General features: G+C 40.4%; 2 protein-coding genes and 2 long non-coding RNA genes across 6 annotated transcripts in view; 1 reads left to right on the forward strand and 3 right to left on the reverse strand.

Annotated features, from left to right (window-relative positions):
- The window catches only part of LOC121640417, a 1,195,287-nt gene that overhangs the window by 679,378 nt on the left and 497,681 nt on the right, over positions 1-18,228 (forward strand). The gene's annotated exons all lie outside the window — the stretch shown is intronic.
- Positions 1-18,228, reverse strand: part of LOC121640416 (muscle M-line assembly protein unc-89-like) — a 442,453-nt gene that overhangs the window by 231,847 nt on the left and 192,378 nt on the right. The window lies entirely within an intron of this gene.
- On the reverse strand, positions 4,707-5,033 carry LOC121640593. Its single transcript, XR_006010529.1, has 2 exons — positions 4,860-5,033; positions 4,707-4,742 (listed from the first exon to the last, which is right to left on the reverse strand). It is a non-coding gene; the product is annotated as an uncharacterized LOC121640593 (long non-coding RNA).
- On the reverse strand, positions 9,957-16,942 carry LOC121640566. Its single transcript, XR_006010498.1, has 3 exons — positions 16,858-16,942; positions 15,844-15,926; positions 9,957-11,558 (listed from the first exon to the last, which is right to left on the reverse strand). It is a non-coding gene; the product is annotated as an uncharacterized LOC121640566 (long non-coding RNA).

Here is an 18,228-nt window from a genome sequence, read left to right on the forward strand (position 1 = left end):
TGAGGCCTGGTCCTCCCACAGCAGCTGCATTCAGAGCAGGAGATGATCGCCTCTGTTTCATGACCAGGCTGAAAATGAAACGTACAAAGCTGCTGCTGGCAGGTCCCGCGCTGGTTTACCGTCAGTTATTAATGTTTATTAATGAAGAGTGTGGACATAAGTATTTAAAAAGGTAAAACTCTTTTGACATGGAAATGTGGAAACTTTAGTAGAGCTCAGACAGAAAAGATTCAGTTATTCTACTATAAACAAACAGACGTGTTCTAGAAAAACTGGAGCAGGGTTTAGTCTGGACTTTCCATGTGTCAGAGATTAAAACTGAAACAGCCAGATTGTGTCAGGACATGTTTCGTGATCAGTTTGACTCATTTAGTCTGATTTTATTGTTTCTTAATATGCAGAAATAAATAAGATCCAGGAGGATCTGTGGCCTCATTTATCAAGCTGCTGTGGGAACAGTACCCGCGTACGCCAGATATAGCCAACTTTTGGGATTTATAAAAACCAACTCAACTGGAAAAGGTTCCTACCACAGAAGAGGATTAGGGCCACTCAAGAAAAAAATAGAATTACGAGAGAAAAAAGTCAAAATTCTGACAGTAATCTTAGAATTTTTGAGAAAAAAGTCAGAATTCTGAGATTGCACAAAAGACTGTGATTTTATCTGTTTAGCCCTCCTCTATACTATTTGTGCTTTACTCTTGCCTTGTATAAGCCCCAATGCTCTATTCCTGCTAAGTTTTGTCAAGGGTAATGGCCGTTTTTAAGCTCTTTTCAGAGTATGTTGGGAAGCTAACTGCTAGCCATTTAGCATTACGTAATTACAGCCTGTAGGCATCGATTTGACGTAGTTCACGTCTGTGGCTCATAATTTCTATCTGAATTGCCTTATTATATTGTTAATGTGAGGTATACATTACGCTGAGTGAATTAATGGTAGCTTTATTACTTTATGTGAATTTTTTTTGTACATTTCATAGCTAATTATAATCAGGTCGTAGTCTTATGGCAGGTCTGGGCGACATCTTACGTCAGCTGAACTCCTCCTCTTGCTGCTTGGACATCCTGGCCACAGGTTTCTTCAAAAAGGCCTCAAAGACTCTGGAGCCAGATCTGTTACAGATTGTGAACTTGTCTTTAATTTCAGGTGTCTTCCCAGAACTTCTAAAATCATCTGTAATCAAACTTCTGGTAAAATGAGATAATCTAGAAGAGACACAAATGAGCAACTACAGGCCGATCTCAAATCTTCCTTTTCAAAGTAAGATAATAGAAAAGGCCATTTTTCATCAACTAAACAAGTTTTTAACACAAAACAAGACCTAGAAACCCTGAAACTGGACCTAGAAACCCTGAAACTGGACCTAGAAACCCTGAAACTGGACCTAGAAACCTGAAACTGGACCTAGAAACCCTGAAACTGGACCTAGAAACCCTGAAACTGGACCTAGAAATCCTGAAACTGGACCTAGGAATCCTGAAACTGGACCTAGGAATCCTGAAACTGGACCTAGAAATCCTGAAACTGGACCTAGAAATCCTGAAACTGGACCCAGAAATCCTGAAACTGGACCTAGAAATCCTGAAACTGCACCTAGAAACCCTGAAACTGGACCTAGAAATCCTGAAACTGGACCTAGAAATCCTGAAACTGGACCTAGAAACCCTGAAACTGGACCTAGAACACCTGAAACTGGACCTAGAAACCCTGAAACTGGACCTAGAACACCTGAAACTGGACCTAGAAACCCTGAAACTGGACCTAGGAATCCTGAAACTGGACCTAGAAACCCTGAAACTGGACCTAGGAATCCTGAAACTGGACCTAGAAATCCTGAAACTGGACCTAGAAATCCTGAAACTGGACCTAGACATCCTGAAACTGGACCTAGAAATCCTGAAACTGGACCTAGGAATCCTGAAACTGGACCTAGAAACCCTGAAACTGGACCTAGGAATCCTGACACTGGACCTAGAAATCCTGAAACTGGACCTAGTAACCCTGAAACTGGACCTAGAAATCCTGAAACTGGACCTAGTAACCCTGAAACTGGACCTAGAATCCCTAAAAGCAGGACACAAAGATGAGAAATAACTCGTCTAACTCGCCTTTACATCATGTTTAATCTAAATAAAGTTAACCTGGTAACTTTGCTTCAGCAGCAGGGCCTCAACCCCCCCTCTAAACCATTCTGCCCTCCATCCTTTCCTCCCTCATCCATCCACCCACTCCCCCTCCCTCACTTCCCTCATCTCCTCACCACCATCCCTCCCCCCACCACTTTATCTTTCCTCCTCATTCTCATCATTTCTGGCTCTTTCTAACCCTCTCACCCATTAAATTGTTTGTCCCGTTTCATTTCTCTGTTTCAGGGAGCATCAGACTGGGGGAGGGGGTTTCTTCAATATGCTAGGGTCGGGAGAAAATACCCTCATCCCAACTTTCCTCCGGCTCCGGCTGCCCTGCGACCCTGAACTGGACAAACAGAACAGAAATGAATGGATATATATAGTGAGTGCTAGTGTACAGGATGAGATACAGTACTAGTGTAGTTAGAAGTAAAATCTACTCGTTTTATTTATTTATTTATTTATTTTACAAAATTTTATTGAAAGCTAAAACCTCCTTTTCTGAACTCGGTTACTCGTTCACCACCGTTTGCTGTGCAATGAATTCTGGGAGAAAAGAAGCTCTGAAGGATGCATCACCAGCAGCCTTCGCTTGAGGCCAAACGAAGTTCGGATTTGAAAGGTGGATTCAGAGACTCCTTCAAATTCTCCAAATTGGGACAGTACGTAGTGAACCATTATGACGTATGTAGACTACCAATCTGCCCTTCGAAGTGTGCAGACCCTGAAATGGGACACACCTTATATAAGCCTGGTGGTCATAGACAACTCATGCCACCCAGTGGTTGAGAGGGGAACTGCACCCCCTCAGTTTACAGGCCAGAAGAAGCAGGTTCACTAATTAACTGCTTTTCTAACCGGTCGTGTCTGAAATGTGAACTGGCTGCTTTAATTTAAAATATTTTATTCATTTTAAAGAACCTGGAGACACTGGAGATCATCATCATCTTCATCATCATTATCATCATCATCATCCACATCACCATCCTCATGTATAAATAAATCTTGGTGGTCTTGGTGGAGATCTGTGCTCTTTAGAGGCTCAGCTCCCCGTGTGAGAACATTTGTGTTGGAATATTATTTCGTCACCATGACGACACGAGTTGTTGATGGAACTGATTGTCCGACTTAACGTGAGTTTCCTGAGAAGTTCTGATCAATAGAGAGATGTGTTGATGTGGATCCAGTGTAGCAGCTGTTCTGTCCAGGTGTGTAAAAGAAGCAGAGCAGACAGGCCACGCCCCCTTCACTGCTTTATTTCCAGGATAAACAGACAGATGTGACGTCTCTGTTCACAGATGTTGACCTCAGTTCTAGAAAGTTCTCATGTGAAAGAAGAACATCAGGAGAAGAGAGAGATGAGATGTTCAGCTCAGTTTAGATGATGCTCTGTGGTGACATCATCATAGTCATCATCCAATCCCTGATCAGCCTGGGTGGATGGAGTCATCACCATGGAGACGGCCAGGTCACTTCCTGCAGACAGAGCAGGTTAGAGAGAAAATCATGATTGATTGATTGATTGATTGATTGAGTGATTGATTGATTGATTGACAGGTCAGTGAATGGTTCAGTGTTACCTGTGTCTCTGTGTGGATATAAAGACACCATGAGGAGGGTGGAGATGAAGTACGGACAGAACACCAGCAGGTGGAGGAGCAGCATGAACCCAAGATGGAGGGAGGATGAAGCAGGGGGCGGAGCTACAGTAGTGGGCGGGGCTGTGGTTGTAGGTTTACCTGCAGAGAGAATCCCACCTGGTCAGGTGACTGTGGATGAAATAAGTGCTGAAATGAGGGTGAAGCTCCTCACCTGTGACAGAGATCCAGCTGGGTGGAGACTCTCCATGACTGCTGATGCTACACCTGTAGAGACCTTCATCAGACCTGGTAACATGGTGGAGGGTCATGTGACCTGTAGACTCAGTCCTGATGAGGGAGCCATCTTTATAGAAAGCAGCTGGGAGGTTGGAGGGAGGCTTTGATTGACAGCTCAGAGTGAGGTCATCTCCCTCCATCACAGGGAGGACAGGACTCTGCAGGATCACTGATCCACCTCAACACAGAGACAAACTACAGCATTTCATCCATTTCCACACAGCTTCATCACCACTAACTCCACAGTCTGATCTTACCAGTGACAGTGAGGGTGATGCTGTTACTGGTTGCTCCCTCTCTGGACTCACACCAGTAAACTCCAGAGTCCCTTGTAAAGACAACATTAATGTTACAGGAAGAACCAGCAGGTTTTCCCCACCCAGATCCACACTGAGTCCTGGCCTTCTTGGTTGTGTTTCTCCTCACCGTCCATCCAGCAGAGCTGTCGTCCTCCTCACAGATCAGAGACACAGAGTCTTCTTTAAAAAACTGAGATCTGCTGGGACTGATGGTCAGACGAGCTGTGAGGGATGAAATGACACAACAATGATCCTTTCCATGAATGTGACATTAAATCCTCTCAGAGAGTCTCAGAGAGGAGACCTGGACCAGCAGAGTCAGACCTGAACCAGTAAAGACAGACAGAGTCTCTGCTGTCAGACAGGGTTTCTTGGACAGAAGCAGAAGAAGTTTACTAACCTCCGTTTGTTGTGCAGCACAGCAGTGAGATCAGAGCTGCAGAGAAATGACACTCAGCTCAGTTGGAGCTTTAATGACGGCTCTGCTGTGGGAAGCAGCAGTGATCATCTCTCAGCATTTACACACCAACACACATCCAGCAGATGGACTCACCCAGCAGCATCTGGACACATGTTCCCTCCATCCTGCAGCTGGATGGAAGCAGGAAATACCTCCTCTTCCTCGTTGTGTACGCTACATGACAGAGGCTCTGAGAGTTTTTCTCTGCAGCACAAACAGGAAACACTGAACAGAGACTAGAATAGAGGTGGTAACACACACACATGCAGACATGTTGGCATGGTAACACACACACAAGCAGACATGTTGGCATGGTAACACACAGGAAGGATTCTTCTCTCTGATTTTAACTGGTCGGTGTCAGAGTTTCTGATCAACTTCAAGGCTTCATTCATAGCAAACGTCATTTCTTTGTGTCTCTAACTTTGAGCTTTAATAATAATCTGCTAATCTGTGCAGCAGGTGGACTAATGTTAAACTTTTATCTGTGTGAAAAGCAGCTTATTGTGTTTTAAACTCTTCATTCTTCATATAAGGTGTGACTGTAAAGCAGGTGGTGTGATAACTGTGTCTGGGGTATTTTGGTGACACTGTCCCTTTAAGAGCAGCTCCAGGCTAGACCACACATGCATTTAGGTTTCTGTCACACACGTCAGGTTCAGTGTTGCTGCTTTTGAACACGTTGGGCTGGAAAGAACATCATTGGGCCATGATGGAACTTTTACAACATTTGGCAGGTTTTTCTGGAGAAAATATGAACAAAATAAAAACTTCCACATCTCAATAAACTGTGTCCTTGCTCTTCTATCATTAGTTCATTCAGTCTGAAACAGAGAATCTGTTAAACTTGACATCATCAGTCAGTGGTAGTCGCTGGTTAACCAGGTGTCTCTGTGAAATGGTTTTGGTCTCATGGTTAAGAGATGAACCGAGCTGCTCTGAGGTGTGTTGGCTGAAGGTTTTTTTCTCTAACTAGACCTGCTGTTAAAGGACATGTTGAAGTGGGAACATAAAAATATCCAGAAAGGTCTACAGAGATCCAGCTCAGGTCTACAGAGTCTTCTTTCTTAAGAAGTGACAGATTCTCTGGCTGCACAGATCCACCATCACACCGTGGACATGAGACCACGTCCTGCTGACTTCTGCTCTACGCTGCCGTAGTTTCCTTTGTTTTTCTAATGGCGACTTTCTTTATTACAGAGCATCACAATAAAATAAAATAAAAAAAATAAAAAAAAATTAAAAGAAGGGGAAAAATCTGTTTTTCTAAATTAAACAGATAGTTTCCCAAAAAATTAATTAAATAAATAAATTATTTTATTCTTTTAGAAAAGCTTCAGTAGTTTAAAAACTAACAAAACGTGTGACCGACAGATGAGAACGGAGCATCATTGATCTGGTGTTATTAAATAATATTTAAATCTCTGCTGTGTGTCATTAGACGATCAGCTGATCTGATCGATGACATCATTTCTGATGCTGAAAGAGATCCTGTTAGAGATCTGCAGGAGAGAGTCCAGCTTCTTTATAAATGATATCATAGTAAATACAACATCCTCTAAACGCTGCAGACATGAACAACCAAATCAAATCTAACTTTATTTACATAGTTATTTTCAGACAAAAGTCATTCAAAGTGCTTAAAACAAAGCAACCAGGTTCAACATGAAGAAACAAAATAATTTAATATAAAAATCAGACCAGAACCACAACAGAAGGTAAAAGAAGACTAAAAACAAAGAGAAAAGACTATTTACATGCAGCAGGTAAGAGACGCGTTTTAACAGAAGACAGAGTTTCAGCTGATCTGCAGATCTGTAGGAAACTAAAAACAGCTTCTCCACGTCTGGTCCTAACTCTGGAACTTCCTCTTCCTCACCTTCCTCATCATGCTGGGTCTGTAGCTCCAGACCTCCAGCAGGTGGCAGCACAACACCACAGCTTTCCTCCACTGGAACCAGAGACAGTTTATGTCCATCATGGAGGATCAGAGTCTTTATCCTGGACGGAGCTGACGGAGGATCAGAGTCTTTATCCTGGACGGAGCTGACGCAGGATCAGAGTCTTTATCCTGGACGGAGCTGACGGAGGATCAGTCTTTATCCTAGACGGTGCTGATGGAGGATCAGAGTCTTTATCCTGGACGGAGCTGACGGAGGATCAGAGTCTTTATCCTGGACGGAGCTGACGGAGGATCAGAGTCTTTATCCTGGACGGAGCTGACGGAGGATCAGAGTCTTTATCCTGGACGGAGCTGACGGAGGATCAGAGTATTTATTTAAGTCCATATGAACAGAGAAAGTCGGCTTTAGCAGGAGCTTTAACGGATTAATTCCAGCTGCAGACGAAGAGGAGCTGTAACCAGAAACCATATCATGTTGTTGCTTCGCTGTTTAGGTTTCATGCTTGTTTATTTAAAGTATGAAAAGTCCACTTAGTTTATGATTTATGTGTTGATTTACAAAGTTTCATTTCCACTTCACATTTTTAACTGATTACAGTAAATTTCTTGTCAATAAAAAGCAGAATCTACATTAAAGTGGTCTGATTTTATTAAAGGGTTTTACCGTACAGATTACTGGTTAACTAGTTCCTCACACCCACCTCCTTATCCTTTTAAAGTGGAGCTGGGCCTCAGAATAATCTTTTTAACTCACCAAAAGCTGCTCATGGGTCCTGTAATCATCAATAAAACAAACAAGTGTAGATTGAAGTGGCCACAGTTTATGCAGGTAAGACATATTTTACAGATTACTGGCCACCTGGTTCCTTACATCCACTCCAAAGTGATGCTGGTTGCAGCATCAGGTGAAGCACAACTGTTTTTACTTTCCACTGCTTTTGTTTTGAGGCTCCTCCTGCTGTTAACTGTGTCTGAGTTCATGCATGAATCATGTTTAGACATCACACCGCTGTCTGGCCATGAAATATCTGCATGTGTGTTTTGAACCGAGCCAGATTCTACAGGAATATAAATGTATTGATGATGTATTGCTTGTTGATTTATGGTCTTTTTATTTCTCTGACGTGCCGCTGACCTGTTAACCAGGTCACCCTTGAAAGAGATCTCCATCTCAGTGGGGTTTTAACCCGGGTAAATAAAGGTTTAATAAAAATAAACAGAATCTACTTGTTTTTTCCTTCAACGTGAGGCCTTTCGGTTCTGTTAAAGAACTGAGCCATATTTTTACTTTGAACAGTTCTTCTTCCCTCACCGTCGTCTTTAGGTGCAGCTGGAGGCTCCAACATTTCTAACCATCCCATCCACCTTCACATCTCTCCCTCTAACACAGCATCACATCTACACTAAACCTGCTGGGTGTGTTTCAGTCCACTACTGGTTAAATATGGAGCAGCCAGCCCGGGTTATTCTGGCCCAGCAGGCCTGGTTTACACACACACACACACATATATATATATATATATATATATATATATATATATATATATATATATATATATATATATATATAATTTGGTGTGCAGATTTCATGCATAGGTGCATGAGAAAAGAAATGTTTTTAACCTGGATTTAAAAATGTCTACATTTGGGGAAAGTTTAATCTCCACTGGCAGTTTGTTCCACTTGTTTGCAGCATAACAGCTAAATGCTGCTTCTCCATGTTTAGTCTGGACTCTGATCTGGACTCTGGTCTGGACTCTGGTCTGGACTCTGGTCTGGACTAGTTGACCAGAGTCTTTGGATCTAAGACTCGTGTTAAACTCAAGACCTGCGGACCACATCCAGCTCATGAATGAATTAGTTTTGGCCCATATGATCATATCTAATTAGTCTTAGAGCTGATAGAGCGCACCCACCATCATAATACTACAAGTCCCACAATGCACTGCTAGCATGTGCGTCAATCACGGCTACGAGTGTGTACCTCGCTTGTTCTGTAGCAGCCTGATAAAGCTGCTTACCTTTGTCAACAATCTCTAACCCAGAAAATCTGAATGAAAAGTGGACTTAGAAAAGAAAGAATATGTTTACGGATGTAAAGAACAAAGCTGTGTGTGTGTGTGTGTGTGGAGAGAGTGAGGCTGGAATGAAAGAATAAAACGTAAACAGACCACGCGCCAGAGTTTTAAATGTTTTTTCAGGTTTCCTGTAAACGAGAAAAATGCTGAATATGAACCAGAGTTTATTACAGCAGTAAATTTCTCAACTAATTTAATATGGTGGCAGCACAGGTTAGCAGCTGTTTTAGTCTATAACTTTCACACACACACACACACACACACACACACACACACACACACACACACACACACACAGTTAGAGTAAGCAAAGTTGACAGTTTAAAGTTAACAGTTTAAACTTTCTCCCTTAAGGATGGGTAATGATTTGTTGTCTCACCCACCCTGCAGAGGACAGGATGTGGTGGTCACAGCTCTGTGTGAAAAGGGTCATAAAGTGTTGTATGCTAATGTGCTTCCCTGTTTGAAGTTTGCGAGAACTTTGTTTGCTCTTCTGAAGTGTGATAGCTGCTCAATAAAAAGGGGGCACTGGGGTTGAGACTTCGGAGTTGACACCAGACACTCTCTGAGTGCTGAACCACCGTCTCTCCCCATCGCGATGAAGCTGACTTCACTCTGAGTGCTTTGTGTCTTATTTTATGATAGAAAAATACCCATCACACACACACACCTGCTGTTTTCCTGTAGAACATGTTTCACTTGAAATTACTTTTAAAAAGAAAAATGCATACACTGTAAGAAAAGAAAAGTTGACTGAACTTAAAAAAGTAAGGCAACAAGCTGCAAAGCGTTTTTGAGTAAACTCAACTAAGGACTTTTGCATTGTGTGAACCTAAATTAAGAAGGTAAATCAATGCATAATATTAAGTTCAATAAACTTAAGATGGCAAGTCCAGTCTACTCATACCTTTGAGCTGAAACAACTCAAGTTGTTCAGTTGAAATACACTTAAAAAAGTTGAGCCAACTTGTGAACACAAGTTGGCTCAACTTAACAGTGTGAATATGTTTGAAGAGTAGTTTTGAGTTTGCCCAACTTATTTTTCAACTTACATTTACCCTCTTGATGTAGGTTGATTCAACACACGCCTGTTTGTTGAGTTTACTCAAAAACGCTTTGCAGCTGGTTGCCTTACTTTTTTAAGTTGGCTGAACTTCTCATTCTTTAGTTGTGAAGTCTACAATTAAGAATCCAAATACCCCTTCAAATTAATAATTTATTCAGAGAAATTGAACAGCAGTTTACATGAAATGTTCCAAGTTAAAGTGGTAACATGAACATATGAAGATGTATATTTTTCAGTATTGTTAAAAACAAATGCCACCTTTTAAAAGAGAATAAAAACTAATCGAGTTGTCAAATAATTTGATTTCTTGTTACAAATAACAGCAATAATCAAACTAATGACAAACTAAATAAATTATAGAAAACAAACTTGTTTCAATGGACTCTATAAATGAATAAAAAAAATAGTCAACTATTAAGTGAATGAAAGGTGCATTATGGGATTGTTAAACCCCTTACCCCACCCCCCAAAAAACTGTAAATTTTTTTTACACTCAGTAGCATTTATCTTGTGGAGGACCAAGGGGGTCTTTGGAAAAACAATACAGCATTTTCATAAGGTGTAATAAATTGTGAAATAAAAATATAGATTGCTTAATATAATTTCAAATTTAATAATTCATACAATAAAAATATAAATTTGCAAAGTGACCTTCTCAAACTTTACAGAAATTCATATTCTGTATGCTGGATAGATTCTTTAAAGTTTTGACTTATCTGCAGCAGTCTCCTGCATATCAACATCGGTACCGCCAACGTAGTTAGTGAGCTGTTAGCAAGATGTTACTTCACCAAATCGGAGATGCAAGACAGAGGCACAAGTGTGGCGTGTAACCGTTAAGAGAGCTGGTTACAGCTGAGGAGCAGCTGTGGTTTAACTTGGTTTTCACTGCTCAAGGCCCCAAAGATAAATGAAGGGAAAACCATCAAGGAGGGATTTGAAAATGCAGAGGAGAATAGAAAACAGAAATGGAAATAGAAACCACAAATGTTTTATTTACAAAACACTTTGCAAAAGAATGTTTTTATTGTATGATTTAATTATTGAATTTTAAATTAGATTCAGCAATCTATATTTCTATTTCACTGTTTATTGCTTCTTATGAAAATGCTGTGCTGCTTTTGCAAAGACCCTCCTGTTATCCCAGCTTGTACCGTTTACCAAATATAAATATAACATTTTAAGAAAACAAACAGCTGCCAACATCAACTTTGAATAAAGAAAAAGAGCATTTTTGTCATCCTTTCATCAGCATTCATCAATAACATTTTTTGATTATTGCATTTAGAACAAACAAGTGTCAAACAATAACTCCAATGATGCTATCTCTGAATTGTATAACAACTTAGTAAAGTTTTAAAAAGTAAGCTAGTGAACAATCTGGTCAGCACTTACCAGTGCAGCACATCACTGGTATCATCAAAACGGGCTACTTCAGCAAACTGTTCTTTAGGGCCTAAACCCTGGCTGAGCAGTGGGTACCCAAGTTCATGAACACCTTCTGAACTGCCTCAAAAGTGCACTTAAGGTCCTTAGGATAGTCCAAGTTCAGAGCATATGTGAGGCCAAAGAGAAAATGCTGTAGGCAAGTCTCCGATGTCATCTACAACAATCTGCTCCTCGATAACCAAGGCAATGCTTCTTGTAGTTGAAGCAGAGTTGACGGTTCCAACATAATCTTCGACCACTTCAGTGAGTATATCTAGTTTCAAGCCTTTAACCGACAATTCCTCCAGGTCAGTGTCCTGCAGAGAAGAACAAGAATTTCAAAATATGCAAAATACAGTTTTATTAGACCAACACTTCCAAAAGCAAAGAAATATGCACACTAACATACTGCTTACTTCATATTTAAAAAGGTTCAAATTTGTCAATGTGTGCTGTTTGGTATCATAGGTCCAGTTGTTCAAAAGATTTAATCTGGATCAAAATTATCCACATTTAGGAATCCCATTTTTTGCTATCCAAGATCTGGTAATCTGTCTTACTCTTATGCTGGATTTTTAAAGCAGCATTGGACTGGATCACCCTGATCCAGATTTCTGGTTTCTCTGGTTTTTCATCTCTGCGACGATGCTAGTTATGCACCTGAGCCCCGTTTGGAGGAACTGGACCATCATCCGGCTTTCTGTCAGAATAAGGGACTGACTGGACATGTTGACGGGTTCTTCTCTGATCATGCAGTGAATGGCAGGGAAATTTATTATTTTTTTGTGTTTGTTATTGAAATTTCTTTGTTGGGTCTCTTTTATGGGGACAAGATCATGTTATGTTTAAATTTTTTGCTTTACTGCGCTGAAGGGCTTAATAGGTCTACGTTATCTACATTATCACTCCACCTTGAAATCCAACCCCCACTTGGGATCAGGATAATCTTGTTTTCTTAGATAAAAGTTATTCAAATCCGTCTAAAAGGTTTTGAACAACACAAACTGAAGCCTTTATCCAAATCATAACTAGGACTGAATTACATATTACAATCCAATTTCAGAATCCTTCTTTCCCTTTTGAACAAACCATTTTTAAGATTTGATCCAATACAATAAACAAAATCTGATCAGATTACATTTGAACAACCGGCCCAGAGTGTGTTTTACACTCAACATGGAAGACAGAAAGAATGAGGTCAAAGATCCTCCAGCAGGATAGTTAACTAAACCACAGCTGACAACAGCCAAGAATGGATCAGAACAAAACATTGGGCTATTCTAAGGTGGCCTTCACTGAACCTGGACCTAAAATCTGCATTCAGTTTGGAGAAGATGCCGTTCAAACTTGAGACAACTGGAGCAGTTTGAGTATGGGCCAAAGAAGTCTCATTGTTTTTGTTATTTTTACATTTTTCTGTTGAAGCACAATTTCAAAGTAATGTCACCTTTTAATTAACTATTTTTCCTTTGAAGTTATGTCAGTGACCATTTTGGGTTTTCTGTCATGAACAGAAGGGGTACAAGTGTTTTTTTGGCAAGTGTGGCATCTTTTCAAAAGCGTATACAGAGAGGTTTAGAGGCCAAAACTGAGAACCCTGTTTCACTCGAAGGCCAGTTCCTAATATTCCAAAGCACTGGAATCACAGGAACATAAAATGAAGAAATATAGAAGTATTAAGGACGCTACACAAAGCAGCTTCCATGAGAACAGTAGTAGGCTTCACAGAGGTTTTCCCTCAGTACAGAATATTCATAATGTAAAGATCAGTGACTGTATTCTATGAAGGTAAAAATGTGCCAAAATGAACAAACTTGTAGATTTGATGTGAAAACTTGTAGAAGAAAATGTGAGAAGTTGCGCATCAAAAATCTGAACTTGTATGTCAAAATGTTCTGCTGTAAAGAAAACTCACACACACGTGAACTGAATTTGAAGTTACAGAGAAAAAATAGTCCATCTGACAAATTATCTTCCATAGTTTACTTGTAATTAAATTTTTTTTCAAGTGTTCATTTAGCTTTACAACTTCAACTTAGCGATTACAACTTCCTGAATCTGCTGCTGCAAGTCACAAATGTGCTCTCACGAGTCACAGCGTGATAAAACTGTGGCCTGACTTTTGGCAATACAGTATTTACATGGTTTACTAGTCAAATTATGACTAAACGCAAATGGTACAGAATGTAGATTATATACACTGCTCACAAAAATTAAAGGAGCACTTTAAAGAAACACATTAGATACATCAGATCTCAATATGAAGTTGGATATCTATACAAATAACGACAGGGCAATGTCTTAGGAACAAAAGGATGCCAAGTCTTTTAATGGAAATAAAAGTTTTCAGCCTACAGAGGGCTCAATTGTGTAGACACCCTAAAATCAGAGTGAAATGAAGGTGTGGCAGGCTAGTCCATTTTTTCAAAAACTTAATTTCTGCAACTCAAAATGCTTTTCAGTATCTTGTGTGGCCCCCACGAGCTTGTGTGCATGCTTGACAACGTCGCGGCATGCTCCTAATGAGACGACGGATGGTGTCTTGTGGCATTTCCTCCCAGATCTGTGTGAGGGCATCCCTGAGCTGTTGTACAGTCTGAGGAGCAACTTGGCGGCGCCTAATGGATCGAAACATAATGTCCCACACATGTTCTATTGGGTTTAAGTCAGGGGATCGTGAAGGCCATTCAATTGTTTCAATTCCTTCATCCTCCAGGTACTGCCTGCATACTCTTGCCACATGAGGCCGGGCATTGTCGTGCATTAGGAGGAAACCAGGACCTACTGCACCAGCGTAGGGTCTGACAATGGGTTGAAGGATTTCATCTCGATACCTTATGGCAGTCAGAGAACCATTTCCTAGGCAGTAGAGGTCTGTGCGTCCCTCCATGGATATGCCTCCCCAGACTATCACTGACCCACCACCAAACCTGTCATGTTGAACGACGTTGCAGGCAGCATAACGTTCTCCTTGTCTTCTCCAGACTCTTTCACGTCTATCACAGGTGCTCAGGGTGAACCTGCTCTCGTCTGTGAAAAGTACAGGGCGCCAGTGGCGGACTTGCCAATTCTGGTGTTCTTCAGCAAATGCCAGTCGAGCTCCACGGTGCTGGGCAGTGAGCACAGGGCCCACTACAGGACGTCGGGCCCTCAGGCCACCTTCATGAAATCTGTTCCTGATTGTTTGGGTAGAGACATTCACACCAGTGGCCCTCTGGAGGTCATTCTGTAGGGCACGAGCAGTGCTCAGCCTGTTCCGCCTTGCACAAAGGAGCAGGTATCGGTCTTGCTGATGGCTTGAGGACCTTCTACGGCTCTGTCCAGCTCTCCGAGAATAACCACCAGTCTCCTGAAATCTCCTCCATGTTCTGGAGATTGTGCTGGGAGACACATTAAACCTTCTTGCTGCAGCACGTGTGGATGTGCCATCCTGGAGAAGTTGGACAACCTGTGCAACTTCTGTAGGGTTAAGGAATCGCCTCATACTGCCAGTAGAGATGATTACTCAAGCCAAAACCAGCACGAGTGAAAAATCAGCCAAAAAAGATCAAGAGGGAGAAACTTGAAATGACCTCCACATGTAAAACCAGTCCTGTTTTGAGGGTTTTCTGATTGTTGCCACTGTGGTGCACCTGTTGTTAATTCCATGAACACCAATACAGCTGAAAGTGATTAACGATGCCCTCAGCTGCTTAACCAACCAGAAAATTATCAGACAGGTTTAACTGATTTCATGCCAGGCCCAATAAAAAAAGTGGTCCTTTAATTTTTGTGAGCAGTGTACATGGGAACCATGCAGGGCTAGTTTTTGGTCATTTATAAGTTAGAACTGTTCAGATTTGTTCAGCTAGCCAGCAGTCACCTTTCATGCACACCAAGAGCGTATTCACTTGATCTTAATGTAATTCTTTATACATTTTGTTAGAGCATATGTTCGTTTACTCCTAAAACACACAATGGGGTAGTCAAAACGATGGTTAATGAAGTAACCTTCCCCAGGTTGGTGCGCCATAGCGATAGCTGCCAAGAGGTCCGACAAGAGAAACTCTGGAGACGTTGGGCTCACAACCATTCACTCTGATTGGTTAAGCCCCTCCCCCCCCTCCTCTGCTCTCACATCTTCAGACACAAGTTAGTTTTGGCACAAATATCTCGCAAGGATTGAGACAAAAGTCAGGGCACAGTTTTATCACGCTGTGACTCGTGAGAGCACATCTGTGACTTGCAGCAGCAGATTCAGGAAGTTGTAATCGCTAAGTTGAGGTTGCAAAGCAAAATGAACACTTGAAAAAAAATTTAATTACAAGTAAACTATGGAAGATAATTTGTCAGATGGACTATTTTTTTTCTTTAACTTCAAATTCAGTTCACGTGTGTGTGAGTTTTCTTTACAGCAGAAAATTTTGACATACAAGTTCAGATTTTTGATGCACAACTTCTCACATTTTCTTCTACAAGTTTGTTCATTTTGGCACATTTTTACCTTCATAGTATTCCTTTGACAGTATTAAAAAAAACAGTAACAACATGATCAGGTTCTGTAACCATTATGATACTCTATGAAACCATAGTCAGTTTGGTGGCAATAGCAATAGATCTTACCAGACATGTCTTCAGCCTTCTCCTTTGGGTGAAAGTAGGTCTCTATGTGCTGTGGCCTTCCTGTAGGCAAGTACATCAGTTGTCTAAAATAAATAGAAAAAAATATTGAAATCAAATAATATTTTATTTAAAAAGCGCTTTACGTGCCACAAAGCAATATGAAGTGCTTTACATAGTAAAAAAGCAGTTTATGCATATAAAAAAACAAGGCATTTAAAAATATTTTTGATTCTCTTTCAAACACTTTACACATGCGTACACACGCAAAAAGAAAGCACCGGTCAGTAATTACTAAAAATAGTTGAGTCTAAATTACTCTTATTCAGAAGGGGCCTCAATGCTTCTGTTTTAAAGACAGATGGGGGAAACACCCATCTGAAGAGAGCAATTTACCATGTTTAAATAATACAAAATAAGGGTTAACCCTAACCCAATAAAGTAAAACTTTTTTAACATCTCACTAACAGAACTTAGCTGAATCATGTCTCAGAAGTCTTCAGCATGTGGTTTACATGGAGCTGCTAATCAAAGCAGACGTATGGCCAAGACAACTCACTGAAATTGTACATTCATGTGTCTATTAACACTGATAGAAAAACTGATATGCTAGAAGCCACGCAGTGGTGTGAAAAATTAAGATCTAGTTCCTTAGTGATACTCGCTAATTATTTCAACGCGGTACTTTTCCTGCTACCGCTAAACACTGTAAGGAGGGGGGACTTTCGAACTCTGTAACCTAGTTTTAGGACATGTAAATTCATCTTAACTCTACAACATTTTATGTAAACTGTAAAATGAACATTAGAGGTTAGTGAGCTTGTATAAAAATATTAGTACGCTAATTCAAACACGTAAAATTAACCCTATGTAGCTTGGTCAACACCTGAAGTTCAAATGAAGCGAACGTTAAACATTTGGTGGGTTTTACAAAACTGACAACAAATTATTAATGTTTAAAGAGGAATTTAAAAAGCAACCACTAAAACACACGTATTTTTATATGTACAGACTTACCTGCAAACGGCTCTTCAGGCACAGACAGAGGAAACGTCGGTGAACGTTAGCGTTGCGTTTCTTCGCTCCTGTGAAGATCTGCACATGCGCGTTGTGTGCGAGGCGCTTGGTGGAAGTGACGTCAGTCCTTAGTTGAACGTTCGGATACATAACTCATCATCTGAAGTTTTCTCAACCTAAGAATTTGATTTCATTGCACGAACGATTTATAAACTTTGCATTTTGAGTCAGCTCAGCTCTTTTTAAAACTATTTGCTCTCCTAACTCAGAAAGACATGTTAAAGTAACAAATTAGTAGTTGGGGTTTTAACAGTGTATAGAGCCATAGGAAATAAATGCCACAGGTTTGAACAGATGCTTTTTAAAACTTATTTATTTAATGATTAATGTTGTTTTATAAAGAATAACTAACAGGCTCTGTTACTTCCTGGTTCAATATGTGCAACAAGATCATTTTAAAAAGTGTCTGCTTGTTGCTTCTTTCTACTGGATCTTTGTCTCCTTTTTTCCACTTTCCTTTTTACTTCTCTCCATTATTATCCTTTTTTTTCTATTCCCTCTAGTCAGAACCAGCAAGATTCCATAAAACCAAATCAATAAGATAAAACAAGAGAAATAAAACATATATATATATATATATATATATATATATATATATATATATATATATATATATATATATATATATATATATATGGATTATCAAGAGGAGCCTTATACCCATAAAGCTCCTCTTGGCAAAGCAAATTTGTTCAGTACAACACAGCAGCCAGACCATCATTCTGATGCCACCATGCTGGACATGAAAAAGTAAAAAAATAAACAAATAAAATAAAATAAAATTGGTTGTATTATGTGTTCAGGTCTCTTAGTCCAGGTTAAAACTCCAGCAGCAGCATCTGGATGAGCTGCAGATGTTCAATGCTCTTTTTAGGAAGTCCAGTTAAAGACCAGTACAGTAATCCAGTCTACTGGAGTCGGATCATGGAGGAGTTTCTACTGGTCTTACTGGGAGACTAAACTTTTCATTCTGTAGAGACACAATCAAGGCCAGAACATAAATTCATGTAAATAAACTCTGAGGAGTCCTGACCTGTGCAGAGTGCAGAACCACAGAACCACCAGCAGGTGGCAGCACATCACCTGAAACACTCAGTCACTGCAGACATGAAACGTCTCTGACAGGTTAAACCTTCATCTTCACCCTCATCTTCATCAGGTCAGAGAGGGTTAGTTAAACCTCCTCAGAGCTTCAGAAACTAGATCATCCTGAACATGTGACCACAGCTCTGAGTTTTACTGACCAACAGTCTGATTTTCTCCCCAAAACTTTCTGCTACTTCCTGTTGAACCAGAGATGAAGCAGCCTGT

This window comes from Melanotaenia boesemani, chromosome 5, assembly GCF_017639745.1.
Source record: "Melanotaenia boesemani isolate fMelBoe1 chromosome 5, fMelBoe1.pri, whole genome shotgun sequence".
Taxonomy (NCBI): domain Eukaryota; kingdom Metazoa; phylum Chordata; class Actinopteri; order Atheriniformes; family Melanotaeniidae; genus Melanotaenia; species Melanotaenia boesemani.